Consider the following 20,621-nt stretch of genomic DNA (forward strand, 5'->3'; position numbering starts at 1 on the left):
AATATTTTAATCTAAGATTTAGGATAAATTCAATGTGCGCCCTTGGATTAAAATATTTACATGTTGTGAAATCCTATCACTCTTTTGGAGATTTCTTTAAAAAAATGAGCCAAATCTTTAATTAATAGGGTGAAAAGGATGTAAAAGTAAAACACGGTAATTCTTATTTGGATCCCTTGAGATTTGATTCAAGTCCTTTTAGTTTAACAAAAATGATATTTGGCATTTGTTTTTTCTATGGTGTCCCAACAAAAAAGTAATAATTTAAGATATATCATCATTATTATGACCAAAATACCCTTTTATAGTTTTTTATTTATTTTCTTCAACAAATAGCTTATTCAATTAGAAGCTTTCTCCAACTCAAATTATTGGTACCTCATTTCTATCCAAGATTTGAGTAAATTGAAGAGAGAGAAAAAAAAAAAAAACTAAAAAATTTAAAGGCACTTTAATCATAAAAATGAGAATGTATCTTTTATTAATTTATTTAGATACCACAAGTGAGACAAATATAAAATGACATTCTAGTTGTAATGAAAATGACTTGAGTTAAGACCTCATAGGGGTCCAAATTTTTGTAAGGAAAATTTTGCATGTATTTTTTAAGTATAAAGTAATAGTTCAATTTTTACCCACACCAAAAAAGGCCACCGCCAAACCGCAAATAACAAGAAAACATGCCCACGAGACGAGAGAGCGCCCACCATCAAAAGGGTGGAAGATGGTAGAAACTCAAAAAGAAGCCCTATAGGTTTTTGTAAGTTCCAAGATGCAATGTGATTAGAGCTATCTCTTTTGGTGGTGGTGGTAGTGATTTTTGAGTATGAGAATTTTTGTCAAGAAAATGAAGGTGTATCTTTTATTGATTTTTTTAAATATCACAAGCGAGACAAATGTAAAATATCATTTTACCTATTATGAAAATGACTTGAATTAGATCTCATGGGGGTTCAAAATTTTGTAAGGAATCGTAAAAGAAAACTTGGAAAATAGTCTGTCCTGCTTTCTCACAAAAAAAAAAAAAAAAACCCAACTTTCTTTGAAAGACATAGTAACAATGTCTCTCCCAATGGGGGCACTCTTGTCTGTTTGATGAAAACACAACCTCTCATTTCAAAACCTTGGAAACTCAATTTTCATTCTCCTAGCTCTCTATCTTTCCCCCTCAAAGGAGAGAACACGCTTATCGTCCCAATTATTAAAATGTGGATTGTCTTATTCTTTTGAGTTAGGATGAAGATCAAGGTCAAGCTAGCTAGATCAAGGTTTTAAAAAGTCAAACCCAATTAGTCCAATGATCAGAAAAAGATTGTCCAACCAAATATGATGAGACCTAGTCTTCGAAGGATTGGAACCCATCCATCATATATATGGGTGGAAGAGGGTAGAAACTCGAAAAGAAACCCTATAGGTTTGTGCGAGTTCCAAGATGCAATGTGAGAGTTGTCTCCTCTGGTGGGGAGAAAAGCTTTCTCCATAAACGAAGGAACATTTTCTTTTGCTAGGGGCTTGCAGCAAAGTTTCATTGCATGTTCAACTTGTATACAAATGTATAAAGACTACAAAGAGGTAGTTGAGGTATGCATGTAGACTGGCCTAGATGAAACTCAAATCTAGGAAAATAAGACCATTTGCTTCCCATGATTATTAGGAAAAGAAAATAATATATTACTGGGTAATTCTTATTTGGACCCCTTGAGATTTGGCTCAAGTTATTTTAGTCAAAAGATAACGATATTTTGCATTTGTCTCCTCTATAGTGTCCCAAAAAAAGAAACAATCATTTTTACGGCCGAAATACCTTTATAAATTTTCGATTTCTTTCCTTCAACTAAAAGCATGTTTAATAACTCCAATGGGTGGCTCAGTTGGCAAAAGACCAATCCTTCCACATAGGAGGTCAGAGTTCAAATCCCCTTAGGGCCAGAGGCGAAGCCCCGCCTATATTAATTATATAAAGCTCCCCTGAGAATTAGTCGAGGTGCGCGTAAGCTGGCCCAGATGAACCTCAAGTAATAAAAATTATATAAAAAAAATTTTAAAAATAAAAAAGCATGCTTGGGGAAAAAAATTCAAAGAATGTAAGAACGTTTTAGTCATAAAAATGAGGGTGTATCTCTTATTGTCGTCCAATTCAAGTCATTTTCATTAAAAATGAGATGACATTTCCAAATTTTTTTAGGAAACTTAAAAGAAAACTTGAAAATTTTACATGTTTTCTAGAAGCATAGTGTAGTTCTGTTTTTACACATCAAATTCTAAAAATTATAAGTGCCATCCTTGTTTTCCAAACTTGATGAATGATTAGAAAAACAACGTCCAACCAATATGACGAGATGACTGGAGCCTATTAATAACATTTGCTTCCAAGATGATAGAAAGTCGAAAAGAAGCCCTACAAGTTTTTGTAAGATCCAACATGCAAGGTGATCAGAACTATCTTATTTGGTGGTGGTGGCGGTGGTTTGCTTCTCTTGGGGCTTGAGGTGAAATCGGTCGCATATTTAATTTATATATAAAGATATATATCCTAAGGATCTAGTCGAGGAGGGCATAAACTAGCTTGGATGAATCTCAAACCCCACCCCCCCCCCAAAAAAAAAAAAATAAATAACATTTGCTTCCCATGATCATTATTGGATAAATTTTTTGAAACAAATACTATATTTAAATATTATTCAAAAAAATTAAATAGCCAATGTAACTCCTCCACTTATTACAAAGAAAAGCTGATGAGTAGAATACATATAGAAGAAACTAGCAAGGGAGCTATACAATATTGTGAAGGAGCTACTAAGACTTAATTAATTTGATCTTCTTTAACCGTTTTTGGCTTCTTCAAGCAAATAGCGATTGCAACACTCAGGGTTGTGACCGGCCCCCCCCCCCCAAAAAAAAAGGGCGGGGGACGGCACATTCCCTCCGGTAAAAGATCGACAGAGAAAACATACAAAATGTACGTGAATAGTGCGGGAATAGTGTTGTGAATAGTGCGGTGTGGGGCCCACGTGAATAGTACTTGTATGGACCCACGTGAAATATAACGAAGGAAATAATCACAAAGGAAGCACAACACAACAATATACGGGTGGCTTTGCCTCATCCACGGGCGTAATGAGACCTTCACTATGAGAAAGTTGAAATACAACCTTGTACGGGCTTGGATTTACAACCAACAACGTATCCAAAACGGATACCCGACACCCTCTCTCAACTCACACCCAACTCAGAGGAGTGTTCCCACACTGACTTGCCCTCACTTGGCTTCACCTCTCTTGCTTCTCTCTACACTCTCGCATCCAAGCAAACCCCCCACCCCTATTTAGCCGAAGAGGAGAAGAAAGGATGAACGTGCCTTATCTCCCTTGACAATTTGTCAAAGGACTTACCGCCATATTAATGGTTGTCTCCTTTGTCATAAATAGGTGAATTCGGTGGAGATAAGAGAAGAGAAGCTTCTCTTCAAAGTCAACATAAGTGGGGGAGAGAAGAAAACTTTCTCTCTACAAATGTGTTTGTCAAACTTTGTGAGCCCTCCATTAATGAGGAGGACTACAAACCCCCTCCGACTCATATGGAGGGACAGATCAGCCTGCCGTGTTGCTGCAGTAGTTATGTTTGCCCTTTGGTAGTGCCTTTGTCATCATATCGCTCCATTTTGCGGATGGATTTTTTCAATCGCAACGCTCGTCCAAGACATCCGTATCCAATGATACCTTACATGGATGTGTTTGGATTTATAATGCAAACTTGGATTCTTACTTATATGAATTGCACTTTGGGTCGCAGATGAATGACATACTTTTCTTGTTTGACCGAGTTCTTGAGTGAATTGCTTCATCCATAGCATCTCCTTACATGCTTCAACAACAGCGATGTACTCGCTGGAGATGACAAAGCCACACATTTGCAACTTAGATTGCAGACCGCCCCCGCAAAGGTAACTAGGTATCGATGTGGATTTCCGGAGTCAATGTCCACCAAATCGCATCGATATGCTTGTAACATAGGTGGTGGCCCAAAACACGAGAAATGTTAGTAGTACCTTTAAGATATCTCATTATCCACTCACTGCTCAGTGTTCTTTCCAGGATTGGATAGAAATCTACAACAACTCCTCCGCATGTGATATCGGTCTAGTACGGACCATGGCATACATCGGGCTTCCCACGGAAGAGTAGGGAATGCGTTTCATTTCATCCCTTTCTTCTTCAGTTGAGGGAATTTGTTCACTACTCAACTTGAAATGACTACCAAGGGGGTACTACAAATTTTGCATTGCTCATATTAAATCTTTCAAGTACCTTCGCACATACCTTTCTTGTGATAGCCACAACTTTCTAGTTGCTCGATCACGATAAATCTTTATGCCTAAGATTTGTTGTGCAGCTCCCAAATCCTTCATGGCAAAGGACTTGCTCAATTGTGTCTTCAACGTCAATTTTATTGACATCCGACCAACAATCAACATGTCATCAACATAGAGCAAAAGAATAATGAAATCTTCTTGGAAAATTTCTTAACAAACACACAATGGTCGATCTGTGTATACCCATGATCCATCATGAATGAATCAAACTTCTTGTACCATTGCCTTGGTGCTTGTTTCAAGCCATACAAGCTCTTTCTTAACCGAGACCATGTGTTCTTTACCTTTGACTTCAAACCCTTGGCTGCTCCATGTAAATTTCTTCCTCCAAATCTCCATGGAGAAAGGGTCTTTACATCTAGTTGATGGATTTCCAAACCATACTAGCAGCTAAACTTAACACCACCCGTATAGAAGACATTTTTACTACAGGTGAAAAATTTCATCGAAGTCAATACCTTTCTTTTGCTAAATCCCTCACAACCAACCTTGCCTTGTACCTTGGTTGTGAGCTTTTCTCTTGGGCTTTTAGCTTAAACACCCATTTGTTCTCGAGTGCTTTCTTACCCGTGTAACTTTACCGGGTCATATGTGTGGTTCTTATGCAGAGAATCCATCTCTTCTTGCATAGCTTTCAACCACTCATCTTTATGCTTGCTTTCATTTGCTTCTTCAAAGCATCGGTTCACCTACATTTGTTAGCATAACAAACCGATTAGGTGAATACCGGTAGATTGACGCGTGGCCTGGTGGATCTTCTTAACTCGGGCTCAACGGTGGTTCGTGAGCTGGTTGCTCACTTTGTTCACCATTGGTGAGACCATCACCTTCTTGAACATCTCCCCTTCACCTTGCACCGACGGTGAAGTGTTTGGACCAAGGTCAATAAGATCGTCATTATCGGTTGAGGCTTCTCGATCTTATCAAAGTCTTGGATCGTTTGGTCTTCTAGAAAGACCACATCTCTACTTCGATCACCTTCTTATCAATTGGATCCAAACCGTAACCAAACTTGGAGCATAACCCAAGAAAATACATTGTTTGCTTTCTCATCAAGTTTGGTTCGTTCGTCTTTTGGGATGTGCACGAACGCCCGCAACCGAACACCTTCAAGTAGTTATAGGATATCTCCTTTCCACTCCAAACTCGCTGAGGAACATCTCCATTCAAGGGGCTGATGGAGATAAGTTGATTAGATGAACGGCGTGCGCATTGCTTCTCCCCAATAGCACCTTGCAACTTTGCATGTGAAAGCATGCATCTTATTCTTTCAATAATGGTGCGGTTCATCCTTTCAGCTACACCATTATGTTGTGGGGTCTTTGGAACAGCTGTTCATGACGGATTCCATGCTCCTTACAGGACTCTTCAAATGCTCCACCGTACTCACCTCCATTGTCAGACGGACACATTTAAGAGTTTTACCTGCTTCTCTTTCAACAGAGGCATGAAAATTTTAAATACATCAAAAACTTGATCCTTAGTTTTTAATGCATATGCCCACACTTTTCTAGATGCATCATCTATGAAAGTTACAAAATACAAAGCTCCCCCAAGAGTTTTTACTTTCATAGGACCACATACATCCGAATGCACTAATTCCAAAATTTTTCTTTTTCTATGGGAAGAAGTTCTATTAAAGGTAACACGATGTTGTTTTCCCTTTAAACAATGAACACATTGTTTCGGATGCGACCTTTAATGTTTGGCGAAGATTCCCTTTTGTGAGAATTTGCATACCTTCTCACCGGTGGCCAAGTCTTTGATGCCACAAACTGAGTGGACTCTTCTTCTGGCAATTATCCCCGCTTTGCATATTTGCACTTGTGTTTTGTACAAAGTGCAACATTTGCTACCTCTTGCCATCACTAGAGATCCTTTGGTAAGTTTCCATTGACCATTACCAAAATGGTTATGGTATCCCTCTTCATCTAGCTTTCGCAGAGATTAGATAAAACGGAGGTGGCACATACCTTACTTCCTTGAGAACCATTTGGCATCCGACATTTGTCTTGATGCACACATTACCTTTACCCATGATTTTTGAAATGCATTGTTACCCATCTTTACTGTACCAAAATCACCTATTCAAAAGCAGAAAGAATTCTTTGTAAGGGGTAACATGGAAGGATGCACGAATCAATGACCCAATCGAGTCATGGCATGTAGAAGTGAGGCAAAACTCATCACTAGTTGAGACGATGATAATATCTCCATCCGAGCTGATGGCAGTGGTTTCTTTGTCTTCTTTGTCCTCACTTTGGTTCTCCATTCGTGCCTTAAGCTTTTTACAATCTTTTTTCATATGCCCTACCTTTTCGTAGTAGCATGTGATCCGCTTCTTGACTTGGATCTCCCATATGATTTCTCACGAAAATGAGGCGGTCTAGTTTTACTTCCCCCGCTTCTCGGTGACAAGGGCTTCACTGTGAGATGAGATTGAGGATTTTCTCCTTGTCTCTTCATTCAGAGGCTTCCGCCTACTATATCCATTGTGAGCTTTCCTTCAGAGCCGAGTTACCGAGGGAGACAACTAAGGTTTCCGGCTTTCGGCAACGAACTTAACAATAACAAAGCTCGCAACTCATCATCAAGTGTCATTTTCATAGAACCGAGTTGGTTAACAATACTTTGTACCTCATTTAAGTGTCGCCAGAACTCCCTTCCTTGTATTTGAGATTTACAAGTCTCCCGATAAGGAATGCCTTGTTGCAAGCAGATTTTCTCTCATACAAACCTTCTAGCTTTGCCATAGTGAATGCGCCGAACTTTCAGTGGAAACGTGATGATAAACAGAATCATCTAACCATTGGCGATGAAGCCAACGGCCGATCTAGGACTTTCCATTCCGCGGACATCTGCGGTTTTGAGATGCACCTTCTATGGGAGCATACAAGTCTTTGCAATATAGCAAATCTTCCATCTTGGATTTCCATATCATCCAGTTGCTCCCGTCGGATCATCCGTCCTACGGCGCTTGCCTCCATGACATCTTTTACGAACAGCACGCGAACCAGGCTCGATACCACTTGTTGGGAAAAAGACCGATAGACGTTCACTATTCCCTCCCGTGTAAAAGATCGACAGAGAAAAACAATACAAAAATGTATTCGTGAATAGTGCCCGTGTGAATAGTGTTGTGAATAGTGTCGGTGTGGGGCCCACGTGAATAGTACTTGTATGGAACCCACGTGAAATATAACGAAGGAAATAATCACAAAGGAAGCACAACACAACAATATACGTGGTTCGGCTTGCTACATCCACGGGCGTAATGAGACCTTCACTATGAGAAAGTTGAAATACAACTCTTGTACGGTGCTTGGATTTACAACCCAACCCAACCCCGTATCCAAAACCGGATACCCCTGACACCCTCTCTCAACCACACTCTCAACTCTAGAGGAGTGTTCCCACACTTGACTGCCTCTCACCCCACTCTCTTGCTCTCTCTACACTTCTCTGCATCTCAAGCAAACCTCCCCACCCCTATTTATAGCTGAAGAGGAGAAGAAAGGATGAACGTTGCCTTATCTCCCTTGACAATTTGTCAAAGGACTTACCGTCCATATTAATGGTTGTCTCCTTTGTCATAAATAGGTGAATTCGGTGGAGATAAGAGAAGAGAAGCTTCTCTCTTCAAAGTCAACATAAGTGGCTGAGAGAGAAGAAAACTTTCTCTCTACAAATGTGTTTGTCAAACTTTGTGAGCCCTCCATTAATGAGGAGGACTTTACATCATCACCATTAGCTTCAAAAGGAACATTGCAACACCAGTTTCCATCGCCATTTGATTGATTGTTCTTCTGTTTTTCTTTTGGGCTTAAGCAGGTTGACTGATTTGAAGCTAGACAAGTCTTCTGGGTTCAAATTTATAGAACTGGAAGTACTAGAAAGCCATTAATGGAACCTTATCTCGCTCTGTGGGATACATGAAACTATTATAACTAAACGTTAGTTTTGTCTTTCTTTTCATAACCTTACACTAGAATGCTCAACTAGCTATTTACTAACTGATCAATCTCATGTCAGGCTTACTGATCTGAATTAAAATCTGACACCCTAATTTGGATGAGCGTAACCCAATATATAGAGAAATGTTACTACAAATTCTATTTTATTTTAGTTGGAAACAACTCTGAATCTAACCATGACCATTGCTTTTTAGGTACTTTCTTCAAGTTTTTCCCTTAATCCCATGAATAAAATTGCATGAGCTATTGAATTATAATCCAACATTAATTAGTCCATTAATAGTATTCAATTAAATATGTAATAATTACGCTTAGGGTAATTTTCATATGGACCCCTTGAGGTTTGGTCTATGTTCTTTTTAGTTCAAAAAAATTTAGACTTTGCATATGCCTCTCTTGTACTATAGAAAAAGTCAATTTGAGGACAAATTATCGTTTCCATGACCAATTTGCTCTTATTATTTTCTTGGGGGCAAATTTCATTTGGAACCCCGAGGTTTAGTTTATGTCATTTTTAGTCCAAAAAACCTGAGACTCTGCATTTGCTTCCCTTGTACTATAGAAAATGTCAATTTAAGGACAAATTATCACTTTTATGACCAATTTGCCTTTATTTTTTCTAATTTAAATTTGTTACATATACGTCCTACCTGCAATGAAACTTGTGACTCTCCTTTTAGTCCAAAAATAGGGTTTAAATTATAGAAAAGTCTTAAAATTCAAATAAATTTTAAAATATAACCAAAATACCTTTATATATTAAAATCATTCAAGTACCCTTAGCTTAAACCCTATTTTTGAACTAAAAGGCGAGTCACGAGTTTAATGGCAAGTAGGATGTATAAGTAAAAAAATTAAATTAAAAAAGAATAAGGGCAAATTGGTCATAAAAGTGATAATTTATCCTTAAATTGACATTTTCTATAGTATAGGGGAGGCAAATGCAAAGTATCGATTTTTTTAGACTAAAAATGACATACACCAAACCTCAGGGGGTCCAAATGAAATTTGCCCCCAAAAAAAGAATAAGGGCAAATTGGTCATATAAACAATAATTTGTACTTGAATTGACTTTTTCTATAGCACAAGGGAGGCATATGCAAAGTCTCAATTTTTTTGGATTAAAAATGACATAGACCAAACCTTGGTCCATATGAAAACTACCCTTAAGCTTAATTAATACTAACTTTTTTGGTAAATAATTAAGACTCATTAATATCTTATATATATATATATACTTTGGCTACCATTGGGTTTTCTTATCTCTTTCGTTTTTTTAGGCGGCGTTTGTTTGCAAATGTGGGGTGGGAAAAAAGGGGTGGGAAAAAAAAATATGTGGGCCACATGTGTAGTAGGGTGAGAGAGAATGAAAGGAAAGAATTTTGTGGAAAAGTGATATTGGTGGGTTCCATTTTTTACTTTTTCAAATTTTTTCACAAAATCCCACCAAATTTATAAAATTTTAAAAAGCCTTGGAGTGGAAAATTTGAACAGCCACCTTGCCAGACAAGTTTCATTGATTCAATAAAACTTCTCTCTCACTTTTCCATCCCAAGTAGGGGTGTCAACGGTGCGGTTTGGAGCGGTTTCGGGTTGGGCCTAACTGTTTCGGGCTGAAAAACCCCCAACCCAAACCAGCCCATTTAAAAGATAACGGTTTCGGTGCGGTTTCGGTTTGGTGCCGTTTGGGTTCGGGTTGACTAACGGTTTGGCCTAATGGTTTGGATTCAGTTTGGCTACTAAATTAAAAATCAATATTGAAATTTATTTTTATTTTTTCCTCAACTCCAAATCCTAGTTTCTCACACACAAAACTACAAAAGATAGAGGATGAAGACTCCAAGTAGATTCAACGATAAGTGATGGCATTAGCTTGATCCAAACCACCCTCCACCCTCAAAAAATAAAGAATTTAGATTTTTCTATCATGTGTAAACGGTGAAACAGCGTTATCGATTAAGATTAAGACTTAAGAGTTATCAACTAAGATTTTTAAATTTTAATATAATAAAACTAAATGAAATTTAAAAATTAAAAAGTTAACGATTAAGATTAAGACTTAAGAGTTATCAATTAAGACTTTGAAATTTTAAAATAATAAAACTAAATGAAATTCGAAATTTAAAAAATTAAAACTTAAACCTTAAACCTATTAACACTCAACTTTCAACTACTCAAACACCTAAATTCATGGATCATTAATTACATTTGAACAATACCAAAAAAAAATTAATTACATTTAATATTTTAATTTTATTTATGTAAAAGACTAACGGGCTGATGGGCCGCAACGGGCTGGGCCGGGCCAGCCCAAAACCGTTCGGGCTGAGGACGTTCAGCCCAATTACGGCCCATTAACAATCGGTTCGGGCCGGTTCGGACTATAACAGGCCGGTTCGGTCCGGTTTTAACGGTTTGGGTTGAAAATTGACATCCCTAATCCCAAGCAACCAAACAATATACACATTTAAAAAAATAAAAATAAAAAAATTTGATTTTTTCAAGAATTTTACCAATCCTTTTTTCCATCCGACTTTTATTCGAATAAACAAACGCAACCTTACGGTACAAAGTCAATAACTACTCTGGTTCAGTGTGCTTCTATTCACTTTTTAATATAGAAAAGAAGATGAGATGGAGACGAAAATTCAAATTCTAGAAATAAGAGACTTTGAGGTTGTGGTTTAGAAAAATAAATTATTTTTCTGATTTTTAAGCTTTTATTACTTACCATTTATATTGATTTGGTTTGGTTTACTCTTTTGACGTCCTATTTTTATATATATGTTCATGGTAAAAGCTCAACATATAGTTGCCTCGTTCCATTTTAATATATATGAGTGTGTAAAACGGCATGAACATGTCTTATCCATATTAGTTCTTCAAATTTATATTAAAATTAAGTTTTCAAAAATAGATTGGCTACGATTTATCATTATATCATTTTTATAAATCGTCAATATATTTACATACTTTGAGAATACTTATAAAATGATGGGTTGCATATTTAAGGCCACAAAATCAAATTCATAAATTATTATTATTATTTGTACAAAAGAAGAGTCACATATCTAAGGAAAAACTAAATAGACTCTAACGTAAGATCAGCTCTAAGGATCTCCCTTAGAGGGATCCAGAAAGAACACCGATGTTTGCTGGGCAAAGAGATCCAATCTTCGACCTCCAGTCAATTGTTTTATTAGCTTCTCGCACAACATGCTTGAAACGAAAACATCCACACAACCCCACCACAACTTCAAAGTCTCATCAGTCAGATGATTGGTTGTATCTTCTAAGACCACAACATAAAAGTCATATATCATGCTCGATTGGAGAAATACAATTTTTCTACCAACTAGACATCTTTTCTTATTTCTTTCTTTTTTTTTATTTTAGGGAAGGGATTTTTAAAGATCACTTTCTTTAGTAGTCTAAAGTTGGATTAGTAATTCCAAAAAATACAAGAGATGAGGTAAATATTAAGCTCATGGTAAAAGGGGCATTAATAATTCTAACGAGGAATAAAATGAGCATCACATATTCACATATCTAATCTTAAGAGTCCCTTAACACCATTAAAAGTAAGGAATAATAATAATTTTATGAGGAATAGAATTTGATTAATAATTAAACTATAATGTAGGAAGAAATAATAGTTATTCTCTAATTTAATAATCATATATGTACCTTTGGATTCTCTCTCGCTACAACATATCACATTATGCCAAGATTCTCAAGGAAGAAACTCTCAAAATAATCACTTTCTTTATGTAGTGCTATTGAAAACAAAGAATCTGATTTATTAATGACCATTTCTGTGGTTTAAAATCTTGATGCTTGTAATCAATGAATTTTAAATTCTTGAAAGGACTTCTTTGTTATATTCTGTCTCAAAAATAAAGATATATAAGCAGATGTATTTTTGACATAGTAATGACAGCCTCTTATATAAAAATGAAAGTTAAAGGAGATCTTGAATTTGAATTTTCAAACTTCAATATTTAATAACAAAAAAAATTCCCCATGACTGACTTTATGATGACCAAAGAAAAAATCTTATAGTTCATCTTTGTCGACCATACTATTTATTTTTCTTATATCTTTTATTTACTACTGATTTTATTTTGCTGCAGAATGCATGCTTTCTCTTTGCCTAGTCTGATAGATCATGAGATGATGATGGCGACAAAATAACTTTCGACTTTCTCATTTTAATTTCTCGGTATATTGTCTTCAATACCTACGTTGATTCATCAGAGAATATCGTACATAAGTTCATTATAAGTTTTCTTTTTTAAATCCCTAAATATCATAAAATATAATATTTCTATCTAATTAATAATTAATCGGTTCCCCTGTCAATTACATCACATTAGATTGGGAAATCTTTTTTTCATTGAAACAATTAGTTTTTGCCATCAAACCTTTATGATAGTTTGATTTGATAATGGAATTCGCCAAGTTTAGTTTTAAAGGAATTTTGGATTGTAAAATTCCTTTACGTGTACATTGTAGTTTCTTAAATCCAAAGTAAGATACTATTACTTGAAAATATTGACAAGACAATTTTGGATTAAACATGAAATTAACAAATGAATGGAACCAGCAGCTCCTGAACTTCCTTTTCTCTTCATTGGAGGTTCAAGAAATCCTACAAGCTCTGCTTGCAGCAAGCATTAGAGAAGAGAAGTGATTTTGAGGTTTCACCACGCATGGTAATTTCAAGGTAAGATATGCCTATCATCTAGATCATTCGGCCATAATGGCAGTTCTACCATCTCCTTCATCACTGATCCTACCTGGAAGCACATTTGGAATCTTCCCTTCGCCCGCCAAGGTACAACACGTTCGGAAGTGCTCTTTGTAATGGTGAGGCCTAAAACTTTAGAAAATTTGGACAATTTTAGAAACATTTGGAAAATTTATTTGCAGATTTGCTTGCATTTGGGTGTTCTCGTTTGAAATGTTCTAAGGGTTTGGTGGGGTTCAATCTCTCCTTCTAACCAAACAAAGGTACGAAATCTCGCTTGAGTTCGCCGGTTCGCTACCTAACGACCCGGTAAAATCTCCCCATTCAATTTTCTCAGATCCCGATTCCCCAATCCCTATTATCACGACACGTATTCAATCATCCCAAGAGAAGATATTTCTTCTCTTTACATTTTTACATTTTTCAAAGTTGGGTTGCGTCACTTGCATGTGGGATAAACTTCAGTTTTCACATCTTCACTTTTCATTGAGATTTTAAACGAATAAAAATAGGAGAAACAGACGATGGTTCTAGCAAAGGTTTCTATTTCAGGCAGTGGTTTCAACGATTCCAGCGCCAAGAGAAGAGAAGAAGTGAAAAACAAGTAAACAACAGAAGATGGAAGCGTTTCGGGCAATTTTGCACCTTCTAAAACACTGCTAGAGTTTGAGTTGCAGAGTTTGATTTTTGAGTTCGTCATCTTGTTCTTCTTCTTCAGTCTTCTCCATCAAAGTAAGGATTTCACCAGTTATAAAAGGATTTCGACCATGAAGCTAAAGTGCTGAATATGGTCAGCGACATTTTGCTGGTTCACTATTTATTTTACCTAGTTTTCGCCGATTCGGTATTTTTCTGACGATATTTAATGATTCTCTGGCGATATTGTTTAACTTTGTTTTTCAGTGCAGCTTTCGATTTAGTACTCACCGAAATGTTTTACCTTGAGTACAACTAATATGGATTGAGGAGTAGGAATAGAATTTAGTCAAGAATGAACTCGTGTTTAAATGGGAAAATGATGGCTAGAAAATTATTGGACTAGGGTATTACTTGAATATATAAAACCCAACTACTCTTTTCTCCTTTTTTTTTTTTGTGTGAAATAAAACCTAACTACTCAAATTACATTTAAAAAGTGTTAAAAATGTAAGATCTTAGGAATTTGATACACTTACCACTTTTTAAGTCACAACTAATTAATATATTATGATATTAAATATATTTAAAACGACCAATTTACTTTTAGAAATATTAAAGTATGACTTTTATAAGAATAAAAATAAAAAAAATAAAAAATAAAAAAAAAACTTCTATTTGCTCTTGTGAAGCTAATACGTTAACCAAACTTTGGTGGTGAGCCATATATGACATGGCTTTTGTCACTCTGTCTTTGTTTTTATATATCTACGAGCAAATAGAAGAGTGCCAAGGTGATCTAATTCCACGCTTGTAATATCCACAATATTTTACCTAAAATTAAAGTCTTTAACTATACTGGTAAAATATCAATCTAGATGATGCCAAATATTTGATTTTTTTTTTCCCATTTATTTTAAGAGAATTAAAATCAAGTCTTATTTTACTTCTCTTAGATAAACGACAAGATGGATTGGATTTAATATACAGGAGGTGTCTTTTTGCATTTCCTCTCCATCTATTTCTTTGTATTTCACTCTTTACGTTCATTTTTATATTTTAAAGTGATCAATCATGGTCATGGAAGTTACAGTTTTATCTTCTTCGTCAAGAAGAGGTGACATAGTACCTCAAGAGTTTCACACACACACAAAGAGAAGAGAATTATGATTTTCATCTCAATCAATAGTAGTAATCTTCTGTTTATGTTTCTTTTTTCATTGACCTCATCAACTTAATTAGAGTTAAGGGTCTCCATTTGCTGCTGAAACCGTATACCAAAATTGAAACCACCATACGGTATTGTAATGGAACTATATGAAAAATTAGTATAGTAGGGTTTTTATTGCAGTAAGGTATTTTAAATGTGGTCTCAACAGTATGTACCAAATCGCATCGCATAAAACCGTCTATATAGTTTCGCATAGCATTTATGCATTTGTGCTGCTTACTTACCATTTCTGTATTGTTTTATATCATTTATGTATTAGATTATATCATATTTGGTTATCAAAAAAAAAAAGATTATATCATATTTGTTTTTAAAACCACAAAACCCTCAAAATTACTTATTTAGAGTAAATCCACATTGGCACCTTCCTCTTATTGATGGATGGCCTTAAAAATAAATAGTGATTTACCCCATTTTATGTTTAAAGAGCACAAATATTGATGGCTAAAGAATTGCCCAGACTTCATTGGATTTATTATGTGATTCCACATTTCAGTCATTAATCTTGAATCCAACTTTTAATAACAGTTACATTATATTTGTTACATGATTCGCATGAGAATCAAGAATCACATGTTATGAATTTCATTAAAATTGAAATTATTTGAATTTGATGATTTGAGGTTAGAATCTATGAATTTCTCTACATTGATCTCGAGTAAAATAAATACTAATTGATGGAAAAACAAAACAATTAACTTTCAATGAACTACGATCCATTGGATTCTAATTCCATAGATTTGAAATTGAAATCAACGCAAACATAGATGGAATGGATGAGTGATGGGAGAGAAACAAATCATGAAACAGACATAAGTTTAACTATTTATTCAAATTGAGGAAAACAGTAAAAGACAGATACTTCATAAACCATAATATTCATGGCTTCTTAAAACCATATGGACATGGCAGCTGATATATGTTTCTTCCATGAATGAAAGGAACCATCATGAAAAGGACTATCATCCCTATCACCATCACTGACTTTGCAGTATCAGAAATCAAACTTGCAATATAATCAGGATCCATGGCAATTGATCAGTAGTGACCCTCTTGATCAGAAAGAAAGAACAAGATCAGTAGTGACTCCTCTTCCTCTTCTTTTCTCTTCTTTGGATCTGAAATCTTTAAGATCGATGAACAAGAATAGTTCTCAATTTATAGAACCAAAGAAGAAGAAGAAGATAGAGATGGATTGTGTGTGAATGCCTGGGGGTTCATGCATGCAAGGGTTATAGGCCAACTAATATGACTGAGAGTGCAGTCAGTTTCGCGTAAGACCATTATTCAACTTGAACGGATTAATGGGATTTTGAAGGCCATTAACGTGATTTTGCTTGGGAGCAACGTTGTTCCCAGCAGTCAAAGGTCAGGTGCATTTTGGAGTCCGAAAGCAAATATGGACCGTTGAGTGAAGTGTTCATTTAATAGTCCAGATTTTCTGTGGACCCCAAAATGCATATGGACCTTGCGCTGCTAGGAGCGGCCCTGCTCCCAAGCACGATCCCCACTAACGAGGCCTTATGTCGTCCGTTGACCTCACGCTAAACCATAACCAAACATTATATATGGTTGTCCTTATTGCTACAAACTGATTAATCTAGTATCAGGTTTCCGATCTAAAATAAAATTTGATACCCTAATCTGAATAAGCATAACCAAATAGAGAAATGGTACTACATTCTATGGTTAATGTCATACACACAAATTATATTTTATTTTGTGTACCAACCAAATTTATTTAATTTTTCTAAATCCTTCCCCCAACCCAAAAAAAAAAAACATTCTAAAAGGAAACTCTGAATCGCCATCAGCACCCCTTTTTAAGAATGCTTGGAAAAGCTATTGATTTATACAGCATTAATTGCTCTATTAATTTCTTTTTTTTTTTTGGAATAATCCAGCATTAATTGCTCCATTAATAATACTTAATTAACCATGTAATTAAGTTTAATTAAGACTAATTAATATTTTATGTATCGTCCATTTAGTCATCATTGCATACTTTGGCTACCATTTTGGTTTTCTTGTCTCTTTCCTTCCTTGATGAGTTGATGGTATAAAACCAAGAACTTTTCTGCCTTTTTTGTCCTTCTATTTTCCTTCTCATACAAGAATGATGACAATAAGATAGAGATGCGAATTCAAATTCTGCAAAAAAGGAGAATTTGAAATTGTGGTTTTATTTACCCAGAAAAATATATAATTGATAGGATCTTTAATCTTAATCATTACAAAGTGAAGTCATGTAAAGAAGAAATAGAAACACCATCAACATTTATTAAAGTGGGAATGTAAAAATATGTTCTAATATAGGCCATCGAATTAGTTATGATCTAACAATACTATAATGGGTCTTTCTAGAGAATCTAATCAACTGTAGAATTTATTATTGTTCTATAAATACTAATTGAAAGCAACAGTCTGGGTATTTCAAATTAGTTACTCAGTGTGTAATACTTTAAGTAATATTGTACTTAAACCCTAAACCCTAACAATCTTAAATAATTATGAATTTTTTTTGTGAATTTCATTAAGTAGAGATAATTTTCTATTGAAGACATGGTTTAGTGATGAGACTACACTTAGTCAAGAGGCAATTCACAAGTCGTCTACAATTCAAGGGTACCACCTTCAAACTTTATTTTGGATAATTCAATTGTATAGCACGTTTTTTATTCATTTTCTCTTTAAATCAAAATAATGATTAATTGTTATTTATCTTTGTTTGAGGAATAAGGTGCTTCTTGTTGATACCAAACCAACAAGGAATTCGGTTAGTTTCCTTCTTTCGTCCTTTTTTTTCAAATTGAATATTCAGAGAATTACATGGTTAACAAATAAGGTGCGAAAAGTTTTCTTTGCCCTATGGATCATAGAACTTTTTTTCAGCGAATTTCGGTGAAATATAGTCGAAATTCGCTGGTTTCTCCAGAGGGCGAAATAAAAATGGGGTTGAAATCGATATTACAATATTTCGCCGGAAAATCAAAACCAAGATTTTCTGGCGAAACTTCCAAATTTCGCCGGAAAATCATTGATTTTCTAGCCAAACTTCAAAACTTTTTTTTTCTTTTTCTTTCTACTGCTCTTTGAGCTGGGGTAGGTAGAACTTTAAGCTAAACTTGCCGGAGAAGAAGAAAGAGAGAAAGAGAAAGAGACAATCTGAGTAGAGGCTAATACCCAACGAACTGAACAAGCTTCTCGCCGAGATCTCGGCGAAACATCGTTCTTTGCTATGGATTAAGGAAAAGTAGGAACAATATTCAATGCTCGTATTTTGTCATGATTATGATGTTTGCCAATGCCATGATTTATATTTTTTAAATCTCAAGATCTTGGAAAGTGAAAAGCAGTAGTTGAACGTTAGTTCTATACTTTTTCTTGAAGTTAGTGTACTCCTTTGATTTTGACGATAAGAGGAGGAACAACTTAGTGTGATTTGCATGCTGCGCATTTAAGCATGTGCAGCGCACGGTCGAGATTTCGATCTCGACTGTCCATCTCGACTCCGAGACAGATGGTCGAGATTGAAATTTCGGTCGAGATTTCGATCTCGACCGTGCGCTTCACCGTATTGCGCATTTAATACACAGCACTGAAGCACGACCCGGAACAACTGGCTTTGGTTTTTCTCAGCAATAAATGCGCATCACTAAAGCACGAACCGGAACAACTGGCTTTGGTTTTTCTCAGCAATGCCATGATTGCACTGAGCTATTCATTGCATTGAGCTATTCATTCCTACTTGTTTCATCATTTGAATTCGTACCAAGGTGGGTCATACACACCCAAAAAAAATAAGAGAAAAGGAAAATGTATTTCCTAAAATTTAGATTTTTTCTCCTTTCAAATTAGTTAATTAATTTTAATGAAAGAAAATAAAATAACAATTTGTTAAACTTGTTGTGATCCCTGTTCTCTTCACTTTCAGGTGGAATCGGGTCCTCCTTTATTATTAATTAATATTCTTCTTCTCTTATTATAACAAAAAAAGAAGAAGAAAAAGTTAAAGGAAGGCTATGTGATGGAATCTAAAAGATGATTTCTATTTTTAGGGTTTAGGGTTGACCAAGTTGGAGACTTTCTGTGTCTAAAATCTATGCAATCAAGAGAAAACAAAATTTTGATGAAAGAGGCTGAATTTGTTCCAAAGAAGACTGATGTGGTTTTGATTCAGCCTCGGGCATTCTGTATCATTGATTTCTTGTCTTGAAAATGAAAAAGGACATGTCTCTAAGTTTTTGATTCATATCAAATTATTCATATCGGTTTTAAATTTTGTGAATTCCGATAAAGTGAATGATATAGTGATTATTGGTTCTGATTACTTGGTGGTAAGTAATGTCAAAGAAACCTTAAATATAAGAATATAATCTGAAGAAGGTGTTGCAGACACCATTGTTGGTATGAAAGTAAGATAAAAATGAAAAACTACTTTTTAGATGGAGATATAGTTATATGTAGAACATAGAAGGAGATTGTTGAGGTATTTTAGTCATACTCAAATATTGGTTGAGGTATTTGAGTTATATCCAGCGTATGTTCTAATATAGGCCATCGGATTGGTTATGATCCAACGGTGTAATGGGCCTTTGTGCGCGAGTCCAATTAACGTAGAACCTAGTGTCCTTCCATAAATATTAGCTGAAAGCAACGGCTTGGGTATTTCAAATAATACTAAAGGCTGACTTAACCGAAAAGCTCCCAAAAGAAGTTGTTGTCCAAATTGTCCAATCCTCCATGATTCTCTGCATGCATCAGTGTTTACTATTTTAGTCAAGTGGTTCTGAAGCAAGGGATCATTGTATCTATTCACCCAAAAAGCCTCCAACGTCATGAAGTTGGCTCACCTTCATTCAAAAATCTCTCCCTAGCGCTGAAGAGAGGAGAGAATTTTTAGCTTTTATAGGTTTGGCAGCCTTGGGTCATGCCATAAGAAGATCAAAGAACCATCATGCACCCCATATCACACCACATTAATCGCCCCATTCCTGAGGCAGGGTAGGTATGTTCTTGAATGAAAAGAAGCAATTCGTCGGTTCCGGTAGGGATAATTACTAATTTATGAGTTTTTCTTTCCTCGACAATTTATTAATTAATTCAAGGGATAATTACTGTTGCTCCCCTCACTTCTAATGGTGTTAAAAGAATATTAAGGCTTGTGTGCAATGTCTATTTTACTCTTCACTAGAATTAAGAAGACAAGGAAAACATTACATTTATTTAAATAAAATAAAAAACATATGGAGTACCAATTTTGCTCTTATATTTTAGTCATTTTGCATCGGATCATGAGATGACTTAAAGGGTAAATAAGCAATGATAAATCTTAGGATTATTTTATAATTTTTAAACAATACAAAGAAATCATGTCATCAATTAACTAATGGAGCTTAATGGTAAGGACACTAATAAATTGAGATTTGAGCAAAAGTTTAAAGTTGGGTTAGTAATTTTAAAAAGTGTAAGGCTTAAGATAGTAATTAAACGATAGTACGAGAAGACATAGTGATTCTAACAAGCAAAATACGAATTACGCATCCAACCTTAGTAGTCTCTTAGCATTGTTAAAAGTGGGGAAAATAATACTTTTATAAAGAGCAGAGTTGAATTAATAATTAAGTTATAATACAAGAAAAAAATAATACTTATCAT

Source organism: Hakea prostrata, chromosome 5 (genome assembly GCF_041222555.1).
Source record: "Hakea prostrata isolate BN-2017 chromosome 5, UWA_Hpros_2, whole genome shotgun sequence".
Lineage (NCBI taxonomy): Eukaryota > Viridiplantae > Streptophyta > Magnoliopsida > Proteales > Proteaceae > Hakea > Hakea prostrata.